This window comes from Drosophila innubila (assembly GCF_004354385.1).
Source record: "Drosophila innubila isolate TH190305 chromosome 3L unlocalized genomic scaffold, UK_Dinn_1.0 0_D_3L, whole genome shotgun sequence".
NCBI lineage: Eukaryota > Metazoa > Arthropoda > Insecta > Diptera > Drosophilidae > Drosophila > Drosophila innubila.
This window is the reverse complement of record NW_022995376.1, coordinates 9,876,631-9,900,444: the sequence shown is the minus strand read 5'-3', so window position 1 is coordinate 9,900,444 and position 23,814 is coordinate 9,876,631. Positions and strand designations below refer to the sequence as shown.

Genomic DNA, 23,814 nt, shown 5'->3' with positions numbered 1-23,814 from the left:
CTCAGAGGCTTTCTAAAAATATATATATATATATATTTGCATTGCAAACAATCTGCACGACACAGGTGCCAAAAAATTAAAATAAATTTGCACGCAATTTCAAATCGAAAAATTGCCAATTATTTTCTGTGTGCAGATTTTCCATTCTTGATAATTTACATTCTCTCTGTGCATGTTGTGTACATAAATAAGCTAATACATCTGAATATGCATACGAGAATTTGTGTGCATGTATAAGGCATTAATTAAGGTATTTTTTTGCACATTCTACAGTGTTTGCTTAGGCCATGGCAAATAACAACAAATAACGACAACAACAACATTGACAACAGTCATATAAAAAAGGCGTAAGGCCACAGTTAAAACATAAAAAAATTCTACTAAAATAGATGCAAGTAGTTGAAGTTTAAATACTCTAACAGGCACTAAAATTATTACTATTATTTTTTTAAAATATTATTATTACATGTAAATTCTTTTTTTCTGTTTGCTAGTTTCCAGCTGTAACTAAATATGACAACTAAAATACCTAATTGTTAGTGTATCTAAGTGTTTGGAGTTCTCTGTACTCTGCTGTTAATGCATTTAACTCACTATTTACACAGTTCATAAAAGTTAATTAAATGTTTATGATCGTCGCTTGTTTGCATCGCGGCGACTTTAGTTTTTTTTTTTTTCTACAATTTTCTATTCTATTTTTTGTTTTTTTCGTATTTACGTCGAATGCATTTTATTTATTTCTTGGTAAAGTAAACAAATATAAAGCAAAGAGGCGAATAGATAGAAACAGATAGAGAGATTAGTGGGCTCTTATCTTTACGCTGGCAACAGCAACAGCAACAACAACAACAGTAACGACAACGTGCAACGAACTAAACGTTGTGGCCTTCAGCCTCAAAGACAGCGACAAACTTCTCAGTGACCCCGTCGAAGTTTCCTTCGCTTTTTCCTTCTTTTATACTGAAAATGCGTTGGAAAGAAAATTGCGCGTTGAGTAAATAGCAATTAGTTGTGTGTGTGTGTGTGTGTGTGTGTGTGTAAGTGCGTTAGTATTTACATTGAATTGCGCGAGCTGAGTTGATAAGCAACTGGGAAAATACTAGTAAAATAAAAGGTAAAGGCATTTTCAGTTCGGCTTGAGCGACTCAAACGATGCGCTACACTGCATACGACTGAGCAGGCTAATGGATATACTAGATACGAGTATATATATGTATATATATATGCGTGTTGCAAGCATATTGAATATGCGTGCCACAGATACATCCAACTGCGACTCGGAAGAGCGGCGCCTGCTTGGGTGTGACTTACGTATGCCAAAGTCAAGAAAATTGAAACTAAAATTGAAGATTTTTATCTTATAGACTGCATAAATCCACTAAAATGTAGCAAGAAAGATCGGATAGACCAAACTGTATAATCGAAATCATATTTTAATTAATTTTAACATCAATTCAATTCATATTTCTCTTATAAATCATACTTTCAATTTGTTGGTTTTGATCTATGCGTTTTCAGATTGTATATATCATTATATTTATGGTTCTTTTGTAATAAATATAAATGTATATTTCCCAACTGGGTTCTCTGATTAATTGGCTCAACTAGGAGTTTCTTGAGCATTTCTCCATTAAAAGCCGGCAACTAGACTATCTCCGGTTGCCCTTTCTTTTTTCTCTCCCACTGTCACTGTCTCTTTCGGCCTGTCTGTTGCTCTGACATTGATAAGAGCGAGGACAGAGCGCAATAATAACACCTCGTGTGTGTGTGTGTGTGTGTGTTTGTGCTGTGTGTGTGTTGTGTTGTGTGGCCTGTCATAAATTACACACATAACAGGGTATGCCATATAAATTATTTACATGTCCCCAACGTCAAAGTCTGCTGATAAGGTGAGGGAAAAATAAAGCAAAACCAACAAAAACAACAACAACAAAAAATACAGCAACAATAATAATAATAAATAAATAAAAAAAAAAAAAAAATAACAGCAGATGAAGAAGAAAACAAGGTGAAACGCAGCGAAATGTAAATAAAATGTAAATAAATCAAATATTAGTTATCATGTTTTCTCAATATGCAACGTTGTCTGTTTGTTTTCCTGCTTATCAACGCTTGCCTGTACAGTAAACACAAATATCGAAGCACGTTATTAAAGAAACAACTATCTTATGCTAAAAGATATATCGAGGTTGCTAAACTAACGCTAAACCAGGTAGTATTATTTAACTAAACAAAATCATTCAGATTAAAAAAAAAAAAATGTTTGAAAAATGGAAATTAGTTTTCATTTTTCTAAAGAACCACTAAATCTTTCAAGAAAAAGAATTGCTGTAGATATCCAATAAACGAAAAATATCATAATGAGCAAAATATCTGCAGATCTACAGTTAGATTTCTATATTATATCATTGCAAATGAATTGTTCAATAGAAACCACTTTAAACGTAAATTTACTCTTTTTTCGAGAGTTATGTAAATCTTGTGATTTGGCAAATGCATTTCCGACAAAAAGCTCTAAACACACACATACATAATGGCAGTAGTTCCGATTTGCTTTAATGTGTGTCTGCAATTTCAATGATTGTGCTCTATGGCATTTTGCTAGACAACCAGGCGAGAGTGTCCTGCAATCCTTATGACTGCATGCTCAGTTGCCCATCCTCAGGCAGCTCAAATATTTAACTTGTATTTCGTATTCATGCTAATTTTGCATTTTCCACAATTTTCTCACCCGCAAAAGCAACCACAGTGTCCCCTCTTCAAGCTCTTCTACCTCTTTAGCCTCCATCTTTGCCATGGCCACGTTTGCACAAAATGCTTTGTACGTTATTATCCTGCAGGCAGTGTGAAGGCTTTCAGCTCCTGTTCTCTCCAATTTCTTGCTTGTGGATGGACACAGTGTGCTTGGTTATCTCCCACACACACACACACACACACACATACATAATTTATTGCAGTTGTGTGTGTGTGTGTGAGGGGTGGGGAAGGGGTCTGTACATGTAATTGTACGTGTCGAGTATGCGCTGTTGATCAGGCTACAGTTTCCTTTTTATTCTCCGCTCGACTCTGCCTTGTTAGCATGTGACGACGTCTGTGTCTCTCTTTTACTCTACTCTCTCTCTCTCTCTCTCTCTTTTCCATCTCTGTGTTGTTGTGTGTGTGTATTTTATTCAATTTAGCTTTCAATTAGGCTGCAATTGTTCGTTTGTTCGTTGGCATCGCTGATGCGCTGCCTTGCATTCTTAAACAGTCCTGATCCTGGCTACTGGCAGCTCCTGACAGCTCCTGCCAGCCACTGTTGTTGCCATTCATGATGCCTGACTCCAAGTTAAATGTGCAGTCAAATATTCGTGTGGACCAAATAAGTAAGACATGACGTGAGGCAACACTATGAGCATTAATTCAATTTGCCTCAGTCATTTTCAATGTGCTTAAATATCCTGTAGCATAATTTTGTGGGGTATGCTGTGCTAAAGTGGCAAATATTTGCATGCAGTATTCATATAAAATTAATTTGTAGATTGTTCAAATATTTAATAAATTACTTTGTTAAGCAAAATCGAATTTATTTTTATATTTTATTTCAATTATTTTTAGTTGACGCTCAATAAGTAAAAAAAAGTAATAAATTAAATAATTAAATTTATGCAGGGGATTATTAACTTGCTTAGCTGGCAAATATACCCTGTATTTGAATTTTATAAATTATATTATGAACTTGTTAAGGATTTGCTAACTACAAATTTAACTGCTTTTCCATTCCAGCATATGATGTTGTAATTTTCAATTAGTTTTAAAAATTATACATTTTCTGGCATTTTCAGCAGCGTCATTTCATCCTTTCATCCTTTCATTTATCCATCATTGCCAGTTCCCAGTTCTCTCCCATTTTCCACAACGACATCAACGTCAGCGCCATTTCCGTTCTTCACTCACATCATTATTTTGATTGAATATTTGCGATAAATTAAATTGGAAAAAGGCAGCAGCAATGAAAATATTTGCTGACTGCATTGACTGACAGGGGAAAGCGAGAGAGAATTTGCAGCAAGAGAGAGAGAGAGAATGAGAGGGAGTATTGCGACTGGGCAGTAAATTATAATGCGGCTGGTAATCAATAGTGCAAATATTTGCAAATCAGCTGCGCTTTTTACCACTCTGCCAAATACATTTCATTGCATTAATGTTTGAGTGAGAAGAATCTCTTGCCGTCTCTCCCTCTCCCTATCCCTCTATCTTTCTCTTGCCATTTGTTTCATCCATCTACAAATTGAATATCATCCCAATTTCATTTTAGAGCCCATTGCCGATTGAATGTTATATAATTTGCAAGTGCTGCTTTTATTTTCTGCTGTGTCGGCTTGAAACTCGTTTCCGACTGCATCACCTGGACACAGCTTTAAATACCCTGCAATTGGGCTGCAGACTGGGGTATAATTGTCATTATAATTTTAATAAATTGCCATTAAATTAATTGCCTACCATTTTGAATGGTTCTATTTTTTTTGCGAGTATTTAAATAATTAATTTTAAAGATTTAGTTTAGTTAGAAATAGCTGTATTTTTTCACTAAAACACTAACTAGGGTAACTAGTTAGTCTAGCTCCTTTACACACATTTTATGCAATTTTTACAAAAATTTTCTTTGTTTTTGTTTGTGGTTTTGTCTTTCTTTGGTCTCTCGGCCTAAAGTCAATAGCCAAGTTAGCAACTTTCTGCTTAGCTGTAGTGTTGTTGTTGTTGTCTTAATTATTGCCATTAATTTTGGCATGTCTGGAGTCGTTAACGAATTCCTTGGCCATTTTTTGGCACGCCATAAGATACTTTAATGTTCGCTCTGTGCCTTTTGTAAATTACTTCTCGTTGTTGTTGTTGTTGCTCTTCTCTAGGCACTCATTACAGTGAGTATTGCTCTCTTAAATAATGCTAGAAGTGAATATCTGGTATTTCTTTTTCTAATCACTTTTTAAATTGATGTCATGTCATTTGTCAATTGTGCGCACACAATGGAAAATTCACATGAAGCATAAATGCAATTGCAATAGAAAGAGAGACAGAGAGACAGAGAGAGAGAGATAGTTGTCAAGGTTGTATGTGTGTTGTGCTTAATTAATGTGCCACTAATTGAGGCATAACTGCAGTATTAAGGCGTCAATTGCTGTACGAGGTAAATGAAAATAAATAAAATAAAACAAAATGAAATATATTAAATTGAGCATGGCATACAATAAATAAATAGCTTTTCAACTATATATCTCGTGCAGCTTAAAGTGGCTTTAATGATCAACGAAATGGAGCCGCATCGAATGTCGAGGTCCCATCTGAGCTGGAATCCTCAACATCAACCTCATCCTCATCCCAATCGCGTCGTGACAAAAGTTAATTACAAAGTTGCAGTCGCGGAAACTACAAAATGAACACGAACATGGCAGCTAGGTGAGAGGGGTTAACGGTACCAAAGGGGGCAGGCAACATGACAGCCATAGACAGCAAACATTGCCAACTATACGAGACTCTAGTTGTTGTTGTTGCTGTTGTTGTTGACGTTCCTGTTGCACTTCGTCACAGGCAGTTAGACATTGTTGCATTAAGCGATTGGCAGACAAACATTCGCGCTTTGCTTAAAACAACAACAAGTGAATGTGAATAGAGTGATAGTTGCATGAAAGTTGCATTCATCAAGAACAACATTGTCAATTCTAATGAGCAAACTTGTTGAAATATATTAACAAGATGTGCCACACACAAACTCGCATAAGTATTAGTGAGCTTTTAAATGAGTGCAGGCAACGAACTTGAAAGCTTGAAAGCTTCAAATGCATGTGACCTAAGCATGTGAAAGCTTAACAAAATGACAAGTGATTTGTTCGTTCTATTCAACAATTAATAATAATTATAGAGACAGTTTGAGTGTATTCATGAGTGGGATTTGTTAAAGGCGTTGCATTCATTTGACAGCAGCTGCAAAGTATAAACAATTATGCTAAAATTGCAATATTTACGGCCTGAAGACCATTATGCTAATCGCATTGTTTATGTATGTATGTGTGTGTGTCTGTATGTATCTCTCTCTTTCTTTCCAGTTGCAACTGTGTGCGGCAGCAACTTGTGTCTGTATCTGTGATAAGGTCTGCCATGAACTCGCTTTAATGGCACTGCTAGCTTGTCTCTGTCTTTGTGTATGTGAATTGTCGATTGTATTTGCATTTGCATACAAATTGCATTGTAGATGAAGAAGCGCCAACTGCAGCAGCAGTAGCAACAACAGCAACAACAGCAACAATTCCGCACAAGACTCGCATAATTACATTACAGAATGTTGCAAGCTGCCTTTTTCTACAGCCTCCACATTGTTGTTTATTTTGCATTTTATGCTTTAATTTATTTAATTAACATTTTAATTATAAATCGAGTAAAGTTGCCCCACTTTAGCTGTGGCATAGTTAATTCTTGCATTATATTCTTTTTTTTTTTTTTGGTGTCAAATTCAGACGCTTTGATGCCACTGTGCTTGTTGCAATTGTAATTGTTGCTGTTGCAACTAGTTGGTTATCCTTTTAGCTGCACGCGATGATTTAATGCCTTGTGCCACTTCATTTCAGCTCGCTACCATATTTAAATTATTATTATGCCAAGCAGCAACATCAGCAGCAACAACTACGACAACAACAACAACAACGACAACGACAACAAGCAGCAACAGAAAATAATTAAAAACTTGTCTTAAATTGCCATAAATTCACGTCAAAGAACGTCGTCCAAATTGCCATACATATTTTTGTAGTTTTTCTGCAAGCCTGGCTCACTCGACTATGACAAGCAACTTGCCACATGTGGCAGTTGCAGTCATACAAAGTGTCACTTTTACTGCTCTCAATTTAATGTATTTATTTGCAAATAATATCAACAATTAATCTTGATTTATATGCTGTTAGGGTATTCAATTGTCGACCAGCAGTTTCTCTCTTTTTTTCCTCGTTGTTTTTATAGTAATTTTGTTATTTTTTGTCTTTGGTTTTTTTTTCTTTTTGTATTATTTTTATTACAATCTCTTTGTTGCCTGTTGAAAATTGAAGCCATTATTATACAGTCTTTTTTATTATTATTATTATTTTTGTTTTCAGTGCTGCGTACTTGTTTTTTTTTTTTTTTTTTTGTGAGAGTGTGTGAGTAAAAAGTGCATAAACTTGTTTGTGGGCTGGTTTAGACCAGATTCTCTGGCTCGAATTGAAATTGCTAGCAACTTTTGCTCGACTTTCCACAGTTTGTCATATCAGAGATTGTTAATTGCTACAACTAATTGTTGTTTTATTTTCGTATTTATATTTATATTTGTTGTTGTAGCTGTGACTCATCTAAAAGCCGGAAAATTCACATTACCCGTTTTGTCAGCGGAAATGCCAATTCAATTATTATTATTTTTGTTGTTTTCACTTGAATTTTTTACGTTTTATGCAAATAAATTGGCATAGTTAAAGGAGTGAAAATACTTGGAAAGTAAACAATATATTTATGTAGGGAGGTGTGAATCACATGGAGAGAGTGTGTGTGTTCATTATCTATTTTGTTTTTATTGTTTTCCCTAGAAAAAGTGATTATATTGACGCTTAGTCATTTTATGTGTAAACTTGTTGGGCTATAAATAAAAAGTAAATGAATATGAACTCAAATGAAATGAAAATATATTCACAAATACTCGTATCTATTGAGTTTTTGTACTGCAATCAAATTTATGAGTGCATTAATTAAGTCATTTATTAACTCGACAACAAATTGAATAAACTGGCAAGCGAATTGTCATACCACGCACGCTATGAGAGTGTAGGGTAGCTTGTTATTCAAATCAAATTTGTATTTAATTAAATAATATTATTTTTTTATATTCATAAGTATTTTGTTCATTCAGCCATTTGTCATTCATTTTAATTTATTTATTCATTTGCATTTGCTCGTTAACATATTTAATATATGTTTATTCATGCCTAAGCACATACTTATGTGTGTGTGTGTGTGTGTGTGCTCACACACCTGTGCTACATTGAATATTTACCCAATTCTGTCCCCCGCTCAGCACCCCTTTTGACCAACTGTCGGGGGTTATTAAGCTAACACCGCAAAAAGCCAACAAACTTTTGCTTGGCAACGGCAACACGTTATGTTGTTGCCAAAAAAAATTATAGTAGCAACAACAACAGCCACAACAAATCAACCAGCCAACAAAATTGTTTATAAAAACAACAATTTTTATTTGGCGCGCTCCGAAATTGTGATAAAATAACAGCAACAATAACAATTAAGTCAAAGTAGAATAACAACAAAAAGAATTTACTAAAAATAAAATGCCGGCACTGAACAAAAAAGAACAGCACGTGACTGCGACAGCAACAGCAACAACAACAACAAAAACATATCGATAACCAGCAGCAGAGGGTGTGGATTTTAGGGAGAAATGGGGGAAAAGGGAGGGGGTAGGCAAATGTTGTGCCAGTCCAAGTAAATAAAAAATAAATAAAAACTTTTGCTAGTGTTGATGAATGACCATGCCAGCTAGTTGTTGTCGTTGTTGTTGCTGTTGTTGTTGGTGTTGCTGTCGCTGTTGACGTGTGTTGTCAAGTGCATAACAACAGCAACAACAACAATGACAGCGACAACAAGAACAACAGCCAAATGACTCAATTTACAATTGTAAAAAATGCAAGACGCGTTGCCGTTTGTTGTTGTTTTTATTGTTGTTGCTGCCTCGCTTGTAATAGTGCAAAATGTCAACGACGTCACAACAATTTTTAATGTGAATGTAAAGCTAGTGTGTGTGTGTGTGTGTGTGTAGTTTAAAGTTTGTCTGTGTATTTGTGTGTGCTTTGCGTTTGTTGAACTCAAGCTGTGGCATGAGGTTAATTGACCTCGTGCTTAATGCAAAAATAAATATAATTTTTTTTACAGCAACAGCAGCAATAACAACATCAAATAAAAAAGGGTTGTAGTTGCTGTGTAGTTGAAAAAAAAGACGCAAAGAGCTAAGTAAACACAACAACAAAATGAAAACATGTTTAAAGTGTTTTATTATTTGCTTTTTGGCTCAGTCTCAATCTCAGCTGGTTTTCTATTAAATATATATATTTTTTTTTGTGTTCCAGTTAGTTGATAGCTCTCATATATTAGCTTGACTCTTCTTCCTATCGCATCTTTTACAGCTGCTTTGTGCCTGCCAATCAAATGTCAAGTAATCGTTTTATGAAGCACTCGTAAATACTTATGCCCAAGCATATCTCATCCATTAGGGAACTCATTCATTCATCCGTTCATTCACTATGCAAATGGCTTCATTATGGCCCAAATCGAAGCCAAAGCCACCTGCCACACCTTGATTATACGATATACACACTTATACATGTAAATATATATGTGTAGGTACTTTTGATTATTTGCTTGTGCTCAATTCTTTTTAGATTCTTGCTGTGTTTGCTTTTGCTGCTGTTCGTTGATTTTGTTTGTTTTAAGCTTAAATTATTTTCTACACATAATTAGAAAATAATGTTGCCTACTTTTGGTTCAATGAACTGATGGTAATGCGGCTCAGTTGCCACGCCCAATTGTACTTGCTGCCAATCAGCTTACTATGCGCTCTATAACTCAAACTTTGAAGTCTATTATTAACTGCCATATTTCAAAGAGTAGCTCACATTTCTGTTGCTTTGTGAAAGATTTTTTATAAGTTTCAAGCAATCTAAAAATTTTTGAAAAATATCTTAATTATTTCAAAATTTATTCTAATAATTATATTATATTCAAATGATCTCCTAATTTGTTACACCAAATTTGTAAATTCATCTGACCTTTTTTACAGCGTATTTCTAAGTCGGTCAGCTGGTAAAAATATCTTGCAACACAATTTAAACAATTTCTCTTTTCGAAAATTGTTTATGAAATCATTTAAGCATGAATATGTAACACAAAATGCTAAATAGTTATCGCTTTCTGTCAGTCAGTCAATGGTTGGATAAAAAGTATTTCATTAACTTGCAACTGTGAGAAAGATTTCTGGCATATATATTATTTGTTTTGGCCTCAAATCAGATTTCCTATCATGTTTGTTCGATAATGTGCCAATTAAATTATAATTTATGGCACAAATGGCAAACACAAGTGCTCGTTAACTGGATAAGTGTATAAGTATATAGATATATCTACCCATATAAGTAATCAAATATACAACTATGTTACCTGATGTGCATAATTAATTGTTCAACACATTTAAATTTTTTTCAATTTTAAGGTTATTGCTTCTTTGATAAAATAAAAACAAAGAAGAAGAAAATAAAATGAAGAAGAAATTTCTTGACTCGCCAAAAATTAATTGAGCGCAACAGGCGCAAATATGTGCGTAGTTTTAATTAAAAATAATTATTTGAGCCACTTGACTATCTCAGGGTCTGTTTGCCAAGCAAAGCGACTCTAATTAAACACAATTAAAATGCTGCTTCTTTCGCCTTCTGACTTGGTTTTTCCTCTTTGCCAAAGAGAATTAAAACAGAAATGCAAATAAGCCAGCATAAAAGTAAAGTAAAATAAAATTAAGTAAAGTTAAGTTAAGTATAATATGTAAAAGGTTCACTGAACCGCAAAGTTCGCTGTACGAATTTGGAAAAAAAAGACAAAACAAATACTCGTTAATTCAACTGAACTTTGGCACAATGGATACGAAATTCAACATTCGTAATGCTGTGGCAAAAGAAAAAGATCTTGAACAAAGACTCAGACCGTGTCGATTGTCGATATCAAGTGCCTGCCTCACATTCGCATTGTCGATGCCACAAGTACATGATATATGATTGTAATAAACTCCCTAAGGAGTACATTTTGATTGATATTCCCCAGAGAGCTCTTCAGGTTTTTATAAAAAGAGAGAGAGACACACTTTGCCGTTTATTTAAGTGTAATATTATGGATTGGTAATTTCGAAATGTTTCTATAATTGTTTCTATATTGTCTACCTAGCTTTGCAATATTTGTGTATTAGTTATTAATGATGTAAATCCAATCGAATTTAATATCGAAAACTAAATATAATATATCGAGTTAAATATATCGAGTTTTTCCAGAATTCTTAATTTTTGGTAAAAAATGTCAAGGGGAAAATGTGGAACAAAATGGACAGTGATTGAAAAAAATCGAACTTTAGTAAGTATAGATTATTTCTTTTCTAAAATAAAATGCTTTTAGGTCGATCTGAAAGTGTGTCACTTTCCAAACCTTAGTTAACATAGTTAATCTATTTATAAAAATATAGTCATTTTCTGTTAAGCAATCGAAAACATAAGATCTTAATAAATTGAAGGCTATAATCAGTCAACTTAATTGCTTATCCTATATATATATTTATTCAACAAGCAACCCAAATTGCATATGATGCATGTGCAGCATATTATGTGCATTCCATATACTACAGAAAGTAGGGGTATTCAGTATGGGGTTATATCCCACGTCATTAAGTTACTTAATCACTGTATTTAATTTCCTACAGTTTCAGTTGTGCCTCATTATCTTAGCTCGAAACGAAACGAACGTCGCAACGTTGCAGGAGGTGGTGGAGGGGCCAACCCCCCCTCCCCTGCACACCCCCCCTCGAATTCCTACCAATACTTTGGCCATGTGAGTTGAAGCGTGTTAAAAATGTAAACGCATGAATCACACGGCCATTTGCCAGCGAGTTTCAGATTCAGATTCAGTTTCGGTTTCGGTTTATATATATTTACAAGCTCTTTTGTTGTCTCCATTTGCTGTCTCTCTTTCCGCTCTTTCTTTCTTTTTGTGTTTTTGCGGAAACGTTTTTATTTAATTTGTTTCACGTTGTTTTCGCTAATTGGCGAGAGACAGTCGCAAAATCAATGCAATACCAAAACGAGCGATCCCAAAATGAAGATTGAGTTGTGTCTTTGTATGCTGCCAACTAGGTTACATTCCCTCACTTAACCAGGCCAAGACAGTGACTTACCTGCAATAAGAAAGAAAGAAATGAAGAAGAGAAAGAAGAGCAATCATTAGTAAAGTGGAAAACAGCATTTAAATCAATATTGTTGAGAGATACATGAGAGAGAGAGAGAGAGTACTAAATAGCCTAATTAAACAATAGAGACTTAGTTGAGGCAAATTGGTGACGATGCAATTCCCTTGGACACAATCAACTACCCCTCCCTCACTCACTTATTTTTACTCTGCTTCTCCCTTGCTCGCTATGTTCGTAATTATATCAATTGATTGCAATTTATAGTGCCGCAGGTAGAGAAGGTAGCAAGGGCACGGTTGTGTGTGTGTGTGTGTGTGTGTGTGAGTCCAGACACATACACACACCTTTACACACACTTGCACACACTGCCTTTTAGTTGTTATCCTTGAAATAGTACAATGCCTGGCGGAGGCTGTGCGACTGCGCGACTGAAGACGATGCCGAAGACGAAGACGAAGACACAAGGTAAACACTCAAGACGCAGCGATAAAAATCGTGTGGAAGGAAAATTAAGAGAGAGAAAAAATGAAGAAGAGGAAGCAGCAGCAGATGTAAAAAATAAAATAAAATAAACTAAAATAAAATACGTTGGAAACAGGCTCAGGCAAAAGGCAAAAAGGGAAGAAGACAAACTGCTTTCAGATTCCAATTCTTTTCGTCTCTTCACTCTACACGCTCTTCTCTGCTGTTGTATCTGTGTGCGTATGTGTGTGTGTGTGTGTGTGTGTTGGCTTTGTGTGTTTGTTCTTTGTTCTGTTGAACTGAAAGATGTGCCTACTCCTCGTGAAACAACAACAAAACTCGATTAACTCGACATTAATTTTAATTCGACAGCATTTTTTGTTGTTGTTGCTGTTGTTGTTGCTTTTAGTTTCTGTTGCTGCGTGAAATGAAATTTTGTGTTTGTTGCTTGAATTTAATTTCGCTCGTCTGTTTTATGTTTTCTTCCCTTCGTTTTTAGCCTGTTCTTATTTATGTTATATATTTATTTTTTCATTTTATGTTCTTTTATTTGTGTTGTTGTTGTTATTTAACTTTAACCCCATTATGCAGCAGCATTTTCAACACGCTTTGCGCTGATTTTCATTTCAATTTCAATTCCTGTTCCCATTACCATTCCCAATTCCCCATTCCCCATTCCCATACCCATTAACTACATTCCCTAACCGATTCCCATTTCTCAGTCCTTTCCCTTGCGAGTTTCATTTCGTTTCGTTTATACATTTTTTTTTTATCTTTTAATGTTAATTAAATGCTGTTCCCCCTTTTTTTTTTGCTCCGTGTGTCTAATTAAATTTTAACTTTAAGGTTTTTTCTTATTTTTATTATTATTATTTTTGTTGAAATGAGTTCTATTTCCGTTATTGTGAATACTCGTACATATTTATGAGGCGCCATTAAACATTCACATTTGCTGACCAGGAGAAGACAGTCCTTCTCTCGACTTTAATAGCCAGTCATAAATCATATGTGGGCATTTTACATAACATAAATGTGGCTATATATCGAATGTGTTTGTGTGTGTGTGTGTGTGTGTGTGTGTGTGTGTCTTTATCAATGCCACAGGGGCAATCAATGGCAATGGGAATTGCTGGCCCTTAAATAAGAGTATATTGAATACCATAACCAATTCATATATCTCTACGTCTGTTAACGACTTTGCAAAAGGAAGTTTTTCAATTTAAAGGATGTTTATGGCCACTTGTAATTAACAGCACAAAATGGGAGCAAACCAATTCGAGCAGTCGATGTGATGGGTTTTTCTCTCAACTAAGAGCCCCATTTTAAAAAGAATCTGCCAGCATTGATATTGTATAGTTAGAAGGTCAACAAATCGACTCAAATAACCTTGGCTTGTTATTTTGTTAAGTTTTGTGCTGTCATATCATATATGATATCATACAGCATTCGAGCGTAATAAGATTGCTTGAATCGCTTATCATAATTTTCCTATAAACAAAGCGAGTCATGTGTTTATTTTTGGTAACTGTTATCGATATGTTTCCAGGGAAATCTGGGCCAACTGTAAGTCGGAGAGGGGGATTTCCAAGTTTGTGTTTTTTTTTTTCAATTCAACAGCTAAAAATGTTGACTTAAAATGTTTTTGTTTGAGTTGGATCGTTTAATTAATTGGCATTCCCCTGTGCGATGCGGAAGTTGCCAATTACCAGGAGCTTCGGCAAATGAGTCATCGTTGTCATTTAGTTACTTTGCTACTTGCCTCATGCCACATGCCACATGCCCCATGCTGTTGCCACTTGGACTCTTTGTTGTTGTATTTTGTATTTGTGTTGCTTTGTGGCGCATTTTCAAGCAATTACAATTTAGAGCCGTTGTTTATGGGCCAAGTAAACGATTTCATTTAATTAGATTTATTTTTATGCGATTCCACTTGAACGTCGCTGCTCACATACATAAGTGAAGCTTATTTACGCATTTACTGATGCCCCCAAGGGAGGAACAGAAGCGAGAGGAGGCAACTCCACTTTATTTCAGACCCCCTCCACTCCCCTCCTCGTCTCAACGAAATGCAAAGAGTCCGCTGCAGGAAAATGGCATTGGCATAGAGCTTTTACGACTATAAATAACGATAATACCTATAATTGCCGACAATTCATTATTATGGTAAGATAATTTGATATAAATGGACTTTACGTGACCCCAACACCGACTGCAAAAGTGCCAACAACAACAGCAACAGCAACAACAGTAGATGAAGATGCTGTCGTCTCTGTCGGCAATCGTAAAAGATTTTTGCCCCATTGCCTCCCAGACTCTTCTCACTGGCCACCAAAAGGTGTTGACTCCAATGTTGTTGTTGTCCAAGCTGTTGTTGTTGTTGTTGTTGTTGCACTTGAGAAGAGAACAGGCGTTGGCCATGGACACTTTTTATAGCCACATTTCTTCAGATTGCGCTACGTTGTGATGCAGAAAATCAATTTTTTGCAAACATCCTATACGAATTTTCCTTTTTCCTTTGGCATTTTATTTTTATTTTTCTCGTATCAAGAAATGAATGTTCGGCAATTTGATTGAGTTGCTAGTAGGAAGAATTCCTTGATTAAACGTGCAATTGAGAAAAGCTGAGGAATCGCCTGGAAAATTGTATAATACAGCAGATATTTATGCCCGAAGATATTTATATAGTTTTTATAAGAGATGATGAATTATTCAGAGAATAATATATACCTTTTACTATGCCGTAACTATCATAATTTCTGTGTATAAATTATTTATGATATGATTTCAAATTGATAAAATTAAATGCAAACACAATTTATTACTCTAATGATTTTTTTAATATAATAAGAAATAATTTTATTACTCGGCTGCGTGCTTTCCTGCATTTCCATGAAAAGTGCAGACATTTGCCCTATAATTTAATAGACAGTTCAAAGTAAAGTAAAGGCAAGTAAATGCTCTGCACTTCCAATGTGATTTCCTGCTTGGGCAAACGCCAATCAGGCAATGACTTGAACTTTTCCCGATGCACACGCTTCATTTAGTACTGCTCCCGCCCCCTTTTCCCTCCCCCTTGTCAAGTGCTTAAGTATGCTTGTAAAAGTGCCGCCTCTTTAGGGTTTCATTAAAGTATGCGCTTTTATTTCTCATTTCCGGCTGGCGACGAAATTGCAGCAGACATCAAAAAGAGGAGAAGCAAATAAGCAGCAATAAAAATGATCAATAAAAAATTTAAATCAAATTTCAAATAAAATTCAATAATTTTAGAGGAGGAGGAAGTGCCACAACAATATGCATATTTATGACTACAAAAATTATGATCATCTCAATTAAGTTTATTTGTTGTGTGTTTTGTCATTTGTTAGGCAATCAAAAATAGAAATATAAACAAATCAAATATGCTAAAACTATGCAAAACTGGCTAATCAAAATGGCTAAAATGAACCAAAGATATTTACGAGTATGTATTTATTTCTTATTTCATTTGTTGTCGCATTTTGTTTTGTGCATTTCTTGCCAACACTTTGAAATTCACTTGAATTTAATTAAAACCTAAAGTGAACAAAGTCAACACGAAGTTGCAAGTTGATTGTCATGTTGTTGTTGTTGTTGTTGATGCCACGCCCACTCTGCATTAAATGTATTTCCCTTTTTATGGCAGATTTATTTGTTGTTAGTTTGAAAAATTTAATTGCATCGAGCAAATGCAACAACAAATGTGCAGCGACAACAAGAAATGTGTCAATTAAATTTGAAGCTTGACAGCAGTTGATATTGACTATCTAGCCATATGTGGCATTTGTATCTGTATCTTATATCTTGTATCTTTTGTGTCGACTCTCGGTCGTCTGTAGCTGTAGCTGTAGCTCAAGCTTGCAGCGTTGGCAATTTGCATTTCTTTTCGTCTCTAATTTGCTGGCAATATTTGTACAAAATAAAATTAAACTGCAGTTTAAACAAAGCAAAAATTAAAAGCAAATATTAGCGTGCACATAGAAAGAGATGGACTAAGAGTGAGAGTAAGAAACAGGGAGAGAGAGAGAGAGAGAGGGAGGTAACTTGAGCAAGAGGCGGCACATTTACATATGCAAACATGACATAAAATGTTGGCCCTGCTTTCCCCCTCCCTCTTCACACACACACACACTCACACACAACATCTTGTGGCCCCATGCTGACTGAGAGTCTCTCTCTCTCTCTCTCTCTCTTTCCCTTTCTCTCTGACTTCAGCTTCGCCTTTGCCACTCTGCTGGAATTTTAATAAACGAATGTCAATATTTGCACAACATAAAGCAGAAAATACAACGCAGCTGAGCTGAAGCTGCAACTACAACAGCATAAAATACATTTATACAATATATATATATATATATATATATATATATAAGTATATATATACAAATCTGTATGCGTATATATCTGCATATAGGAACAAATCTGAGCAGAGTCAAATCTGTGTCTCCTGCTGTTTGCATTATTTTTGTCAACTTGCCTTTATTTCTTTTCTGATTGCCTCAGCAGCAGCTACAATAACAATAACACCCGAATTTCCCTGTAAATTCATTTGAGTGGCAATAATTTCATAAACTTCATTTAAAAATGCTCTAAAAATGTAATAGGCCAGTTAAATGGGCAACTGGCTAGACAAAAGGCAAATTCAATTGTTTATAAAATATCAGATATCACGATATGAAAATAAAATCTCAGGGGGAGTTAAGGAACAACTCACTTAAATGTCAGCTAAAAGTGTAATATTATCAAAAGGGCAACAGTTATCTAAATTTACGTTTATACAGATTATTATCATGACATCATCGTTTAAACGATATCAAAATTTATGGGCAATAAATATAATCTAAGAGAATAAATATAATCAATGAGAGCCTAACATTATCAAATTATTATTATTTTTATTATAAATATGTACTTAACTTTATCATTATATCACATCATGCAATGCTAGAGCTGATTATAAAATTCAATGCTATGTTGCCAAACTTCAAAATGGAATTATTTCCAAAATATGTCTATCTATACTTCTATGTTACATATTCTTTTTTTTTTATTGTAAAATGTATTGAATTTTTAGCCGAAAGTTAAAGCTGCCATTACATTGTTGCCAAACTTCACTTTGTGGCGATCTGGCAACACATAATAGAAGAAACCTCTCACCAAAGCTCAGATAACATTGTCAGATACTCAAACAAGTTTTTGAGCATATTTCGATAGATTCCAACAAGGAACAAATGTGCGGCAGTGTTGCCAGACAGATGACAGTGTTAGATAACGTCTGCACCTTTACAAACAGCATATCAGCTAACACCTAAGCCAAAACGAAGCCACTGATAAGCCCAGAGACAAACTACAGTAGAAACACGCGAAAGAGGAGAACTGGCAAATGTATCTACAAAACACAAGCGGATAATCGCGCTCAGTTATCGTCTTTAAGCATTAACTGCAACAAGGCTGGTGGCATGCAACTCTCCACTGCAACAACAACAACAACAGCAACAACAGCAACAACAACAACAACAACAACGAGCTGTTAACTTGTTTGTGCTGCTAAGAAAAAACACTTAACAATAATTTTAGCATTTTCTATTTTGTTTTATCAATTTGACATATTGACGTTGAGCGCTAAAAGTAGCTGTTGGCTTAAGATACACGTACTCGCGGATACGCCAAGTATCTGAGGGCACTGACACACACACACACACACACACATAAAGAGAGTGCAGGAGGGGGGAGCTTGTATTGTGCACCTGACACCTGACCTGGTTCAGGGCCACTTTCAAGATACGCGCGCACGATGACAAATTGTCGATATCTGTGCGCTACGAATGTATCTGCTAGATACTTCTCACTCTGCCAAAGTATCTGCAACTGCAAATAAGACGCAGCCAGGTTAAGTTGAGTTCGGTTTAGCTGAGAAGCGTTTAGGTTTGCTTGTTAGCGTTTGTGGCATTGTTTGTGCAATTGTTGTTGGTGTTGTTCGAGTTGTTGTTCGAGCTGTTGTTATTGTTGTATTTGCATAGTTTAGTTGGCTTTGCGCTTTGCACGCTTTTTCGGTTTTTAGCAAAGTCATGGAGACCATTTCTCACATTGAGAAGGGGAGACAAAGACGAAGACGAAGACGAAGTAGAAGAAGAAGACGTAGACAAGCCGTCAGTTTGGCTTTGCTCGTTGACTAGACCAAAGCAGACCAGACAGGATATGAAAAAGTGTCGGTGTATAATGGTAAGACCAACAACAACAACAACAGCAACTGCTTGCCAAGTGTGTGTTGTTGACGAGAGAAAAGAAGAAGAAGCAGCAGCAGCGTTGCAAAAAAAAAATGGCAAACAACAACAAGAACAACAACAAAATAAATACAAAGTGCAAATAAAGACGGCAAATGCACTTAAACTGAAGTGAACTTTACATGCAACCCTGTCATGGAAGGGGGAAGTGGAGGAGGTAGCTGTTGCTGCCACAGAAGAGCTATTGCCCAGAAAACGACTTAAAAAAAAGGCTCAAAAGAAGTGGCAGCGAAATTAAGTTGTTTAACCAGAGGACTTTGAAGCTGACGCGAACTTGCCTCATAAATATTAAATACAAAGAGCATTAAATAAAAAACCTATTTGTAATGCCTTGAGAAATGGTGAAAATACCACGCGAATGTTGTCACTGAAATGTGACTAATTCTGCAAAGTGATTAGAAACTAGTCTTATCGGATTTGCTAACAAAATTGGTATAGCTTGTGGTGAGTGCAAAGTTCAGACTTAGTTTGGCTCATGGTCTGGGAATTATTAAAGCGTAATGATGATGATAGTACTTGTAGAAATTTAGGCAGTAAAAGTATATTTCTATATTTCCCATTCTTTATATATCTTTCTAAGCGCGCATTTCTGCTTTGTGCGCTATTCTTAATCGCTCTGCTGGCAGCAGTATTATACTTTATTTTATTTCCCTTATTCAACTGCATTTATCGCCATAAAAATTTGAATATCTTTCCCATTGCAACAATGAAACGCGTAGTTAAATGCCCGGCAAGATAAGAAATCCAAAATAGAACAATACTCTCTAAGAGTCATAGATTTATGGCAGCCATAAATAGATTATAATTATTATTTTCATTCGCATTTTATCTGTAAAATGTTTAGTATTTCTTTACCATGTGACCGAGGCAAGGCAAGATTCGCACGTGCCAGATAAGACTGAGTCTAGAATAATTATTTATTTAACTATAGTTTAATTAAAATTATTCTTATCATAGTTGAATATATAGCTAGCTTACGAAACTTGGCAAAAAAGTTTTCACGACTTTGCTTCACACATTTAAAGGCGAATTTCAAAATTCAAATTGCCTGGCCTTTAAGAGGGCCATAATAAATGTCTAACAACTTGAAGACTCGACTCGAAATATCGCAAAAGAAGGCATTGTAATAAATTTGAAATAATTACCTATTATAGCCATACTTTGCAACTCGCAAAATGGCATGTATATAGGAAAGTATATAGTACTTATAGATACATATATATGTATCTACAGCAGTACATTTAATGGGACTGGTGAAGAGGCACAACATGAAAATGCCGCTCGAAATTGTGGTAATTTATTATTATGTCCTAGATTACATGAAAATTGTTTTCTTTCGATTATAGTGGCACATTGTATATGCTTTTTAGTGTAGGTAATTTAAATGCAACTGCCACGATCTCTATTTTTTCTTTTCTTAGGTTAAATTAAATGTAAATATAATAAACGTGGCACATAAATCCATGCGTGACAGTTTTTGTGCGGGCCTCCACTTGAAAGTTGGCCTCAGTGGCAACCTCTAACACCCCCCCGTCCCCTGTGTCCTCCAATAAACTGGTTGTGACAACTTTCTATAGCTCCACACACAACACACAACACACACAAAGTATCTTTGAGATACATAGTTAGATAGCTAAGATACATTGGGGTTGCTGCTGTTGCTGCCGCTTCCTTGAGCATTGTGCAAAAACCAAAAATGAAATGCAAAAATAAACCTAAATACTTTTTGATCTAAAATATGCCCCAACCTGGTTCCATTTCGTATATTCGTTACATTACTCGTACTGTGCTCGCTCGCTAATGCGGCCAAATGACAAGTCTCAAGTATTTCCAGTTGATTTAATGCTCTCTCATACACTTAGTACCGGGTACTTTCAGTTTTTCCAGCACACTGTGTGTGTGTGAGTGTGTGTGTGTGTGTGGGCTTATCTGTCAGAACTATGCGACGCTTAGCACAGTTTTCATTTAGCATTTAGATTGTTGTGGGCTTTTAAATTGGAGGGTTATTCAGTTACTTAAATACTTTTCGTATCTCCAAGTCTATAACTAGAAATTCGGTAAGATACTCTAAGCAATTAGTGCACAGCATTGCGGCAATTTATGCTGCCACTTGCAACACGCTGTAAAATTAGCTACGCTCTAGAAATGCAAAGAAAACGGCGAAAGAAGAAGCTGAAAAAAACAATCCAACAACAAATAACGCAAAAACAGAGGCAGCCAGCGAATCGGCGACGCACCAACAAAAATAACAACAAAAATGCAAAAAGAATAAGAAATACTATATAAATAAAGTACAACAAAATATATAGAATGGGGAAACAGCATTTGTTGCGCTTGCCAAGATTAAACTAAATAAATAAATATTTACATGCCAAATTAATGTTAATGTATAATTTTAAACATCGTCAAAGACGCAGACGAAGGCAACAGTTGTTGTTGTTGTTGTTGTTGCTGCTATGCAAATATTTTCGAATTGAATTTTTTATTTAGAGCGCAACTAAATGAGAATTGCAGCAAGCAAAGTGTCTTTGATTTATCGTTCTAAAGGGTATTATGGTATCAAAAAAGTATATATTCTGCTAGTTTCAAATTCTAAAAAGGTGTAAATTTCCCTCTATAAAGTTACTTAACAAAGCAAAGCTTTCAATCACTTTGATAATCACTTTTTCAGAGCCTACTTTCAGGCGTTGTAAAGACATCATATCATAATTATGTTATCTTGGACTATTTATCATTTGTTGTTATTAACAGCTGTCAGCACGGGTATAATCAAGTCGAGTTCTTGTTACATTTTGCATTGTTTGTTGTTTCTGTGCAATGATATTATTATGCATAACTTTTCAAAGGGGGCGGTGTTAGGTTGTTGGTTTTGTTCGGGTTGTTGGTCATATCCACGGGGTTGTTGCAAATGTATTTATATGCTAATTGCATTTGCCATGGCCCCGTACATGTAGCCAGACAGAGAGACAGACAGTGAGAGGGAGACAGAGCGCAAAGTACAATTAATTGGCAGAGCGAGAGAGAAACTTGTTAGAGTCTTCTAATTGGCATTTAGAGTTAGAATTTATGGAGCATATTAGAGTCTATGTAGAACGATAGACATTATAAGAACTTAAGCCAAGTTTTAGTAATTTATTGCATAGAATCTTAAATAAATAATTCTCCGGAATTGTTGTTAATTTTACTCAATTAGTTGGCCAATATTTGTTACTTAGAGTTTGACTTGCATACCAAAAATGTTTGGCTAATAACTTTTTATTGCATGCAACTTTTTGCAGCAACATGCTAACAACAACAACAGCAACATTTATTGCAGCTGCCATGCAAACAACTTTATAGAAAACTTTTTGCTAGCAGGTTGTGCAAATATTGCAATTGTTGTTGTTGTCTTTCTTGTTGTATTTGATTTTTCCTTATCTCTTCCTATTTCTCCAGTCGAATTGTTGTTGTCGTTGTTTTTTTAATGATCTGCACGAAGTTAACTTTAATTTATGTATAAATTTAATTTAATGCCGGAAAATGCATAAATTTTATAGTTATTTTTCTTTGTTGCTTTTCTTCTTCGCTTTGGCAATTTTCGATTGCAGTTTTGTAATGAAAATGAATAAAAAATATCCAGTGATAATCAAGCAAGAATGCAGAGTGCAATGTGAGTGACTAGTAGTTACCCTGTAAACTTAAAAAACAATGGATTTTTTTTAAGAAAATCCATTACATATATTTCTTTCACTGCATTATACACCATTTTGTGCATAGAAAATTTTACAGGGTATACAAATAGTTTTTTTTGAGACGCTGCTCAAATGTCAAGCGTTCAATTTCTGTTGTTCAACTTTGTTTTCGATGTTTTCAACTTTCTTTACAAATAGCTGTCGGTTGTTGTTGTCAACAATCTGAAGAGTTGGTATTGTTAAAATAATAAGTATATACTTATAAGTTTTATATATTATTACAGCGCGAAAGCTTGGCCAATTTCGTAATCGCAATGGCATTTTGGTAAAAAATGTTTATTATTTGCATTTGCCGTTAACACGAAAATTTGTTAGTTTGGCTTAACACGAGATTCAATTACGTGGCTCGACGCTATCTGCCTTTCTCACTCATATTCTCCTTCTCTTTTTATTAGTCTGTTTCTTGCTTGGCACATGCAATGCATTGCATAAGCTGCCCCCAAAAGTGGAAAGCAATTTATGCAGGGAATTTGTGAATATAATGAAGTAATTAAGACCAAATATGTAAGCCAGGCCAACAAATTGCATACCAAACAGCCTATCCAATTATTTGCACTAACTTCAGTTAATTATAAGGACTCGATGGATGATGTCTAATGCCAAATGTAAACGCTCAAGGCTAAGATACTCGTATCTCGTATCTTGTATCTCTGGCATCAGAGATACACGTATCTCGATCTGAGAAGTGGCAGCTGCAGCAGCAGAGAAGAGACAACAGCTGAACGTGGGGAGATTAATGAGGGTTAAGAATAAACCCTAAAGGGTTGATAAGGAATTTTGATTAAAAATGCCTGTGGACGAGGGAACCTGAAACAACAAATTCATAAAATGGCAAATTCAAAAGTTAAGGGCGGATCTGTGGATAAAACGATAGAAGGAAATTAAAAATTAAAAAACATGTGAGAACTAGTAGATACCCAGCATTACAGGTAAAAAAACAATGATGAACTAAATTTACAGGGTATTCCAGGGCGATCAATGAGCAATGTGCAGCTAATTGCATTTTGTTTTTGTTTCTTAGAATGTGTAAAGTTTTATTTATATGCACAAGTTTTGCATAAATTTATAAGCCAAAAAACTTTGGCATGGGTCAAAGATGCAGGCACCAAAACAACAACAACAACAACAACAACAACAACAACAACACAAGAACAGGGTGTAAGCGAGGGGCGCTGCAAAACTTTTTTTTTATGCAACATCAAAAAATTTATGACAGTTTGGCAAAAGTTTGCTAAAAAATTACTGCAACAAAATGAAATGCAAGTAAAATTTGCTAGCAAGATGTTAGAATATGGGGAAATATGAAGGCGTTTCTCAG

General features: G+C 35.2%; 1 protein-coding gene and 1 long non-coding RNA gene across 4 annotated transcripts in view; both read right to left on the bottom strand.

Moving 5' to 3' along the window:
• LOC117786900 (DNA N6-methyl adenine demethylase) overlaps positions 1-23,814 on the bottom strand; it is a 105,732-nt gene that overhangs the window by 13,442 nt on the left and 68,476 nt on the right.
• Positions 501-23,646, bottom strand: LOC117786903. 3 transcript variants are annotated; one of them, XR_004617655.1, is made up of 3 exons: positions 23,630-23,646; positions 18,236-18,240; positions 501-814 (listed from the first exon to the last, which is right to left on the bottom strand). It is a non-coding gene; the product is annotated as an uncharacterized LOC117786903 (long non-coding RNA). The 3 variants fall into 3 exon arrangements; XR_004617653.1 differs by having other exon boundaries at positions 23,618-23,645; XR_004617654.1 differs by lacking the exon at positions 23,630-23,646 and adding an exon at positions 18,715-18,734.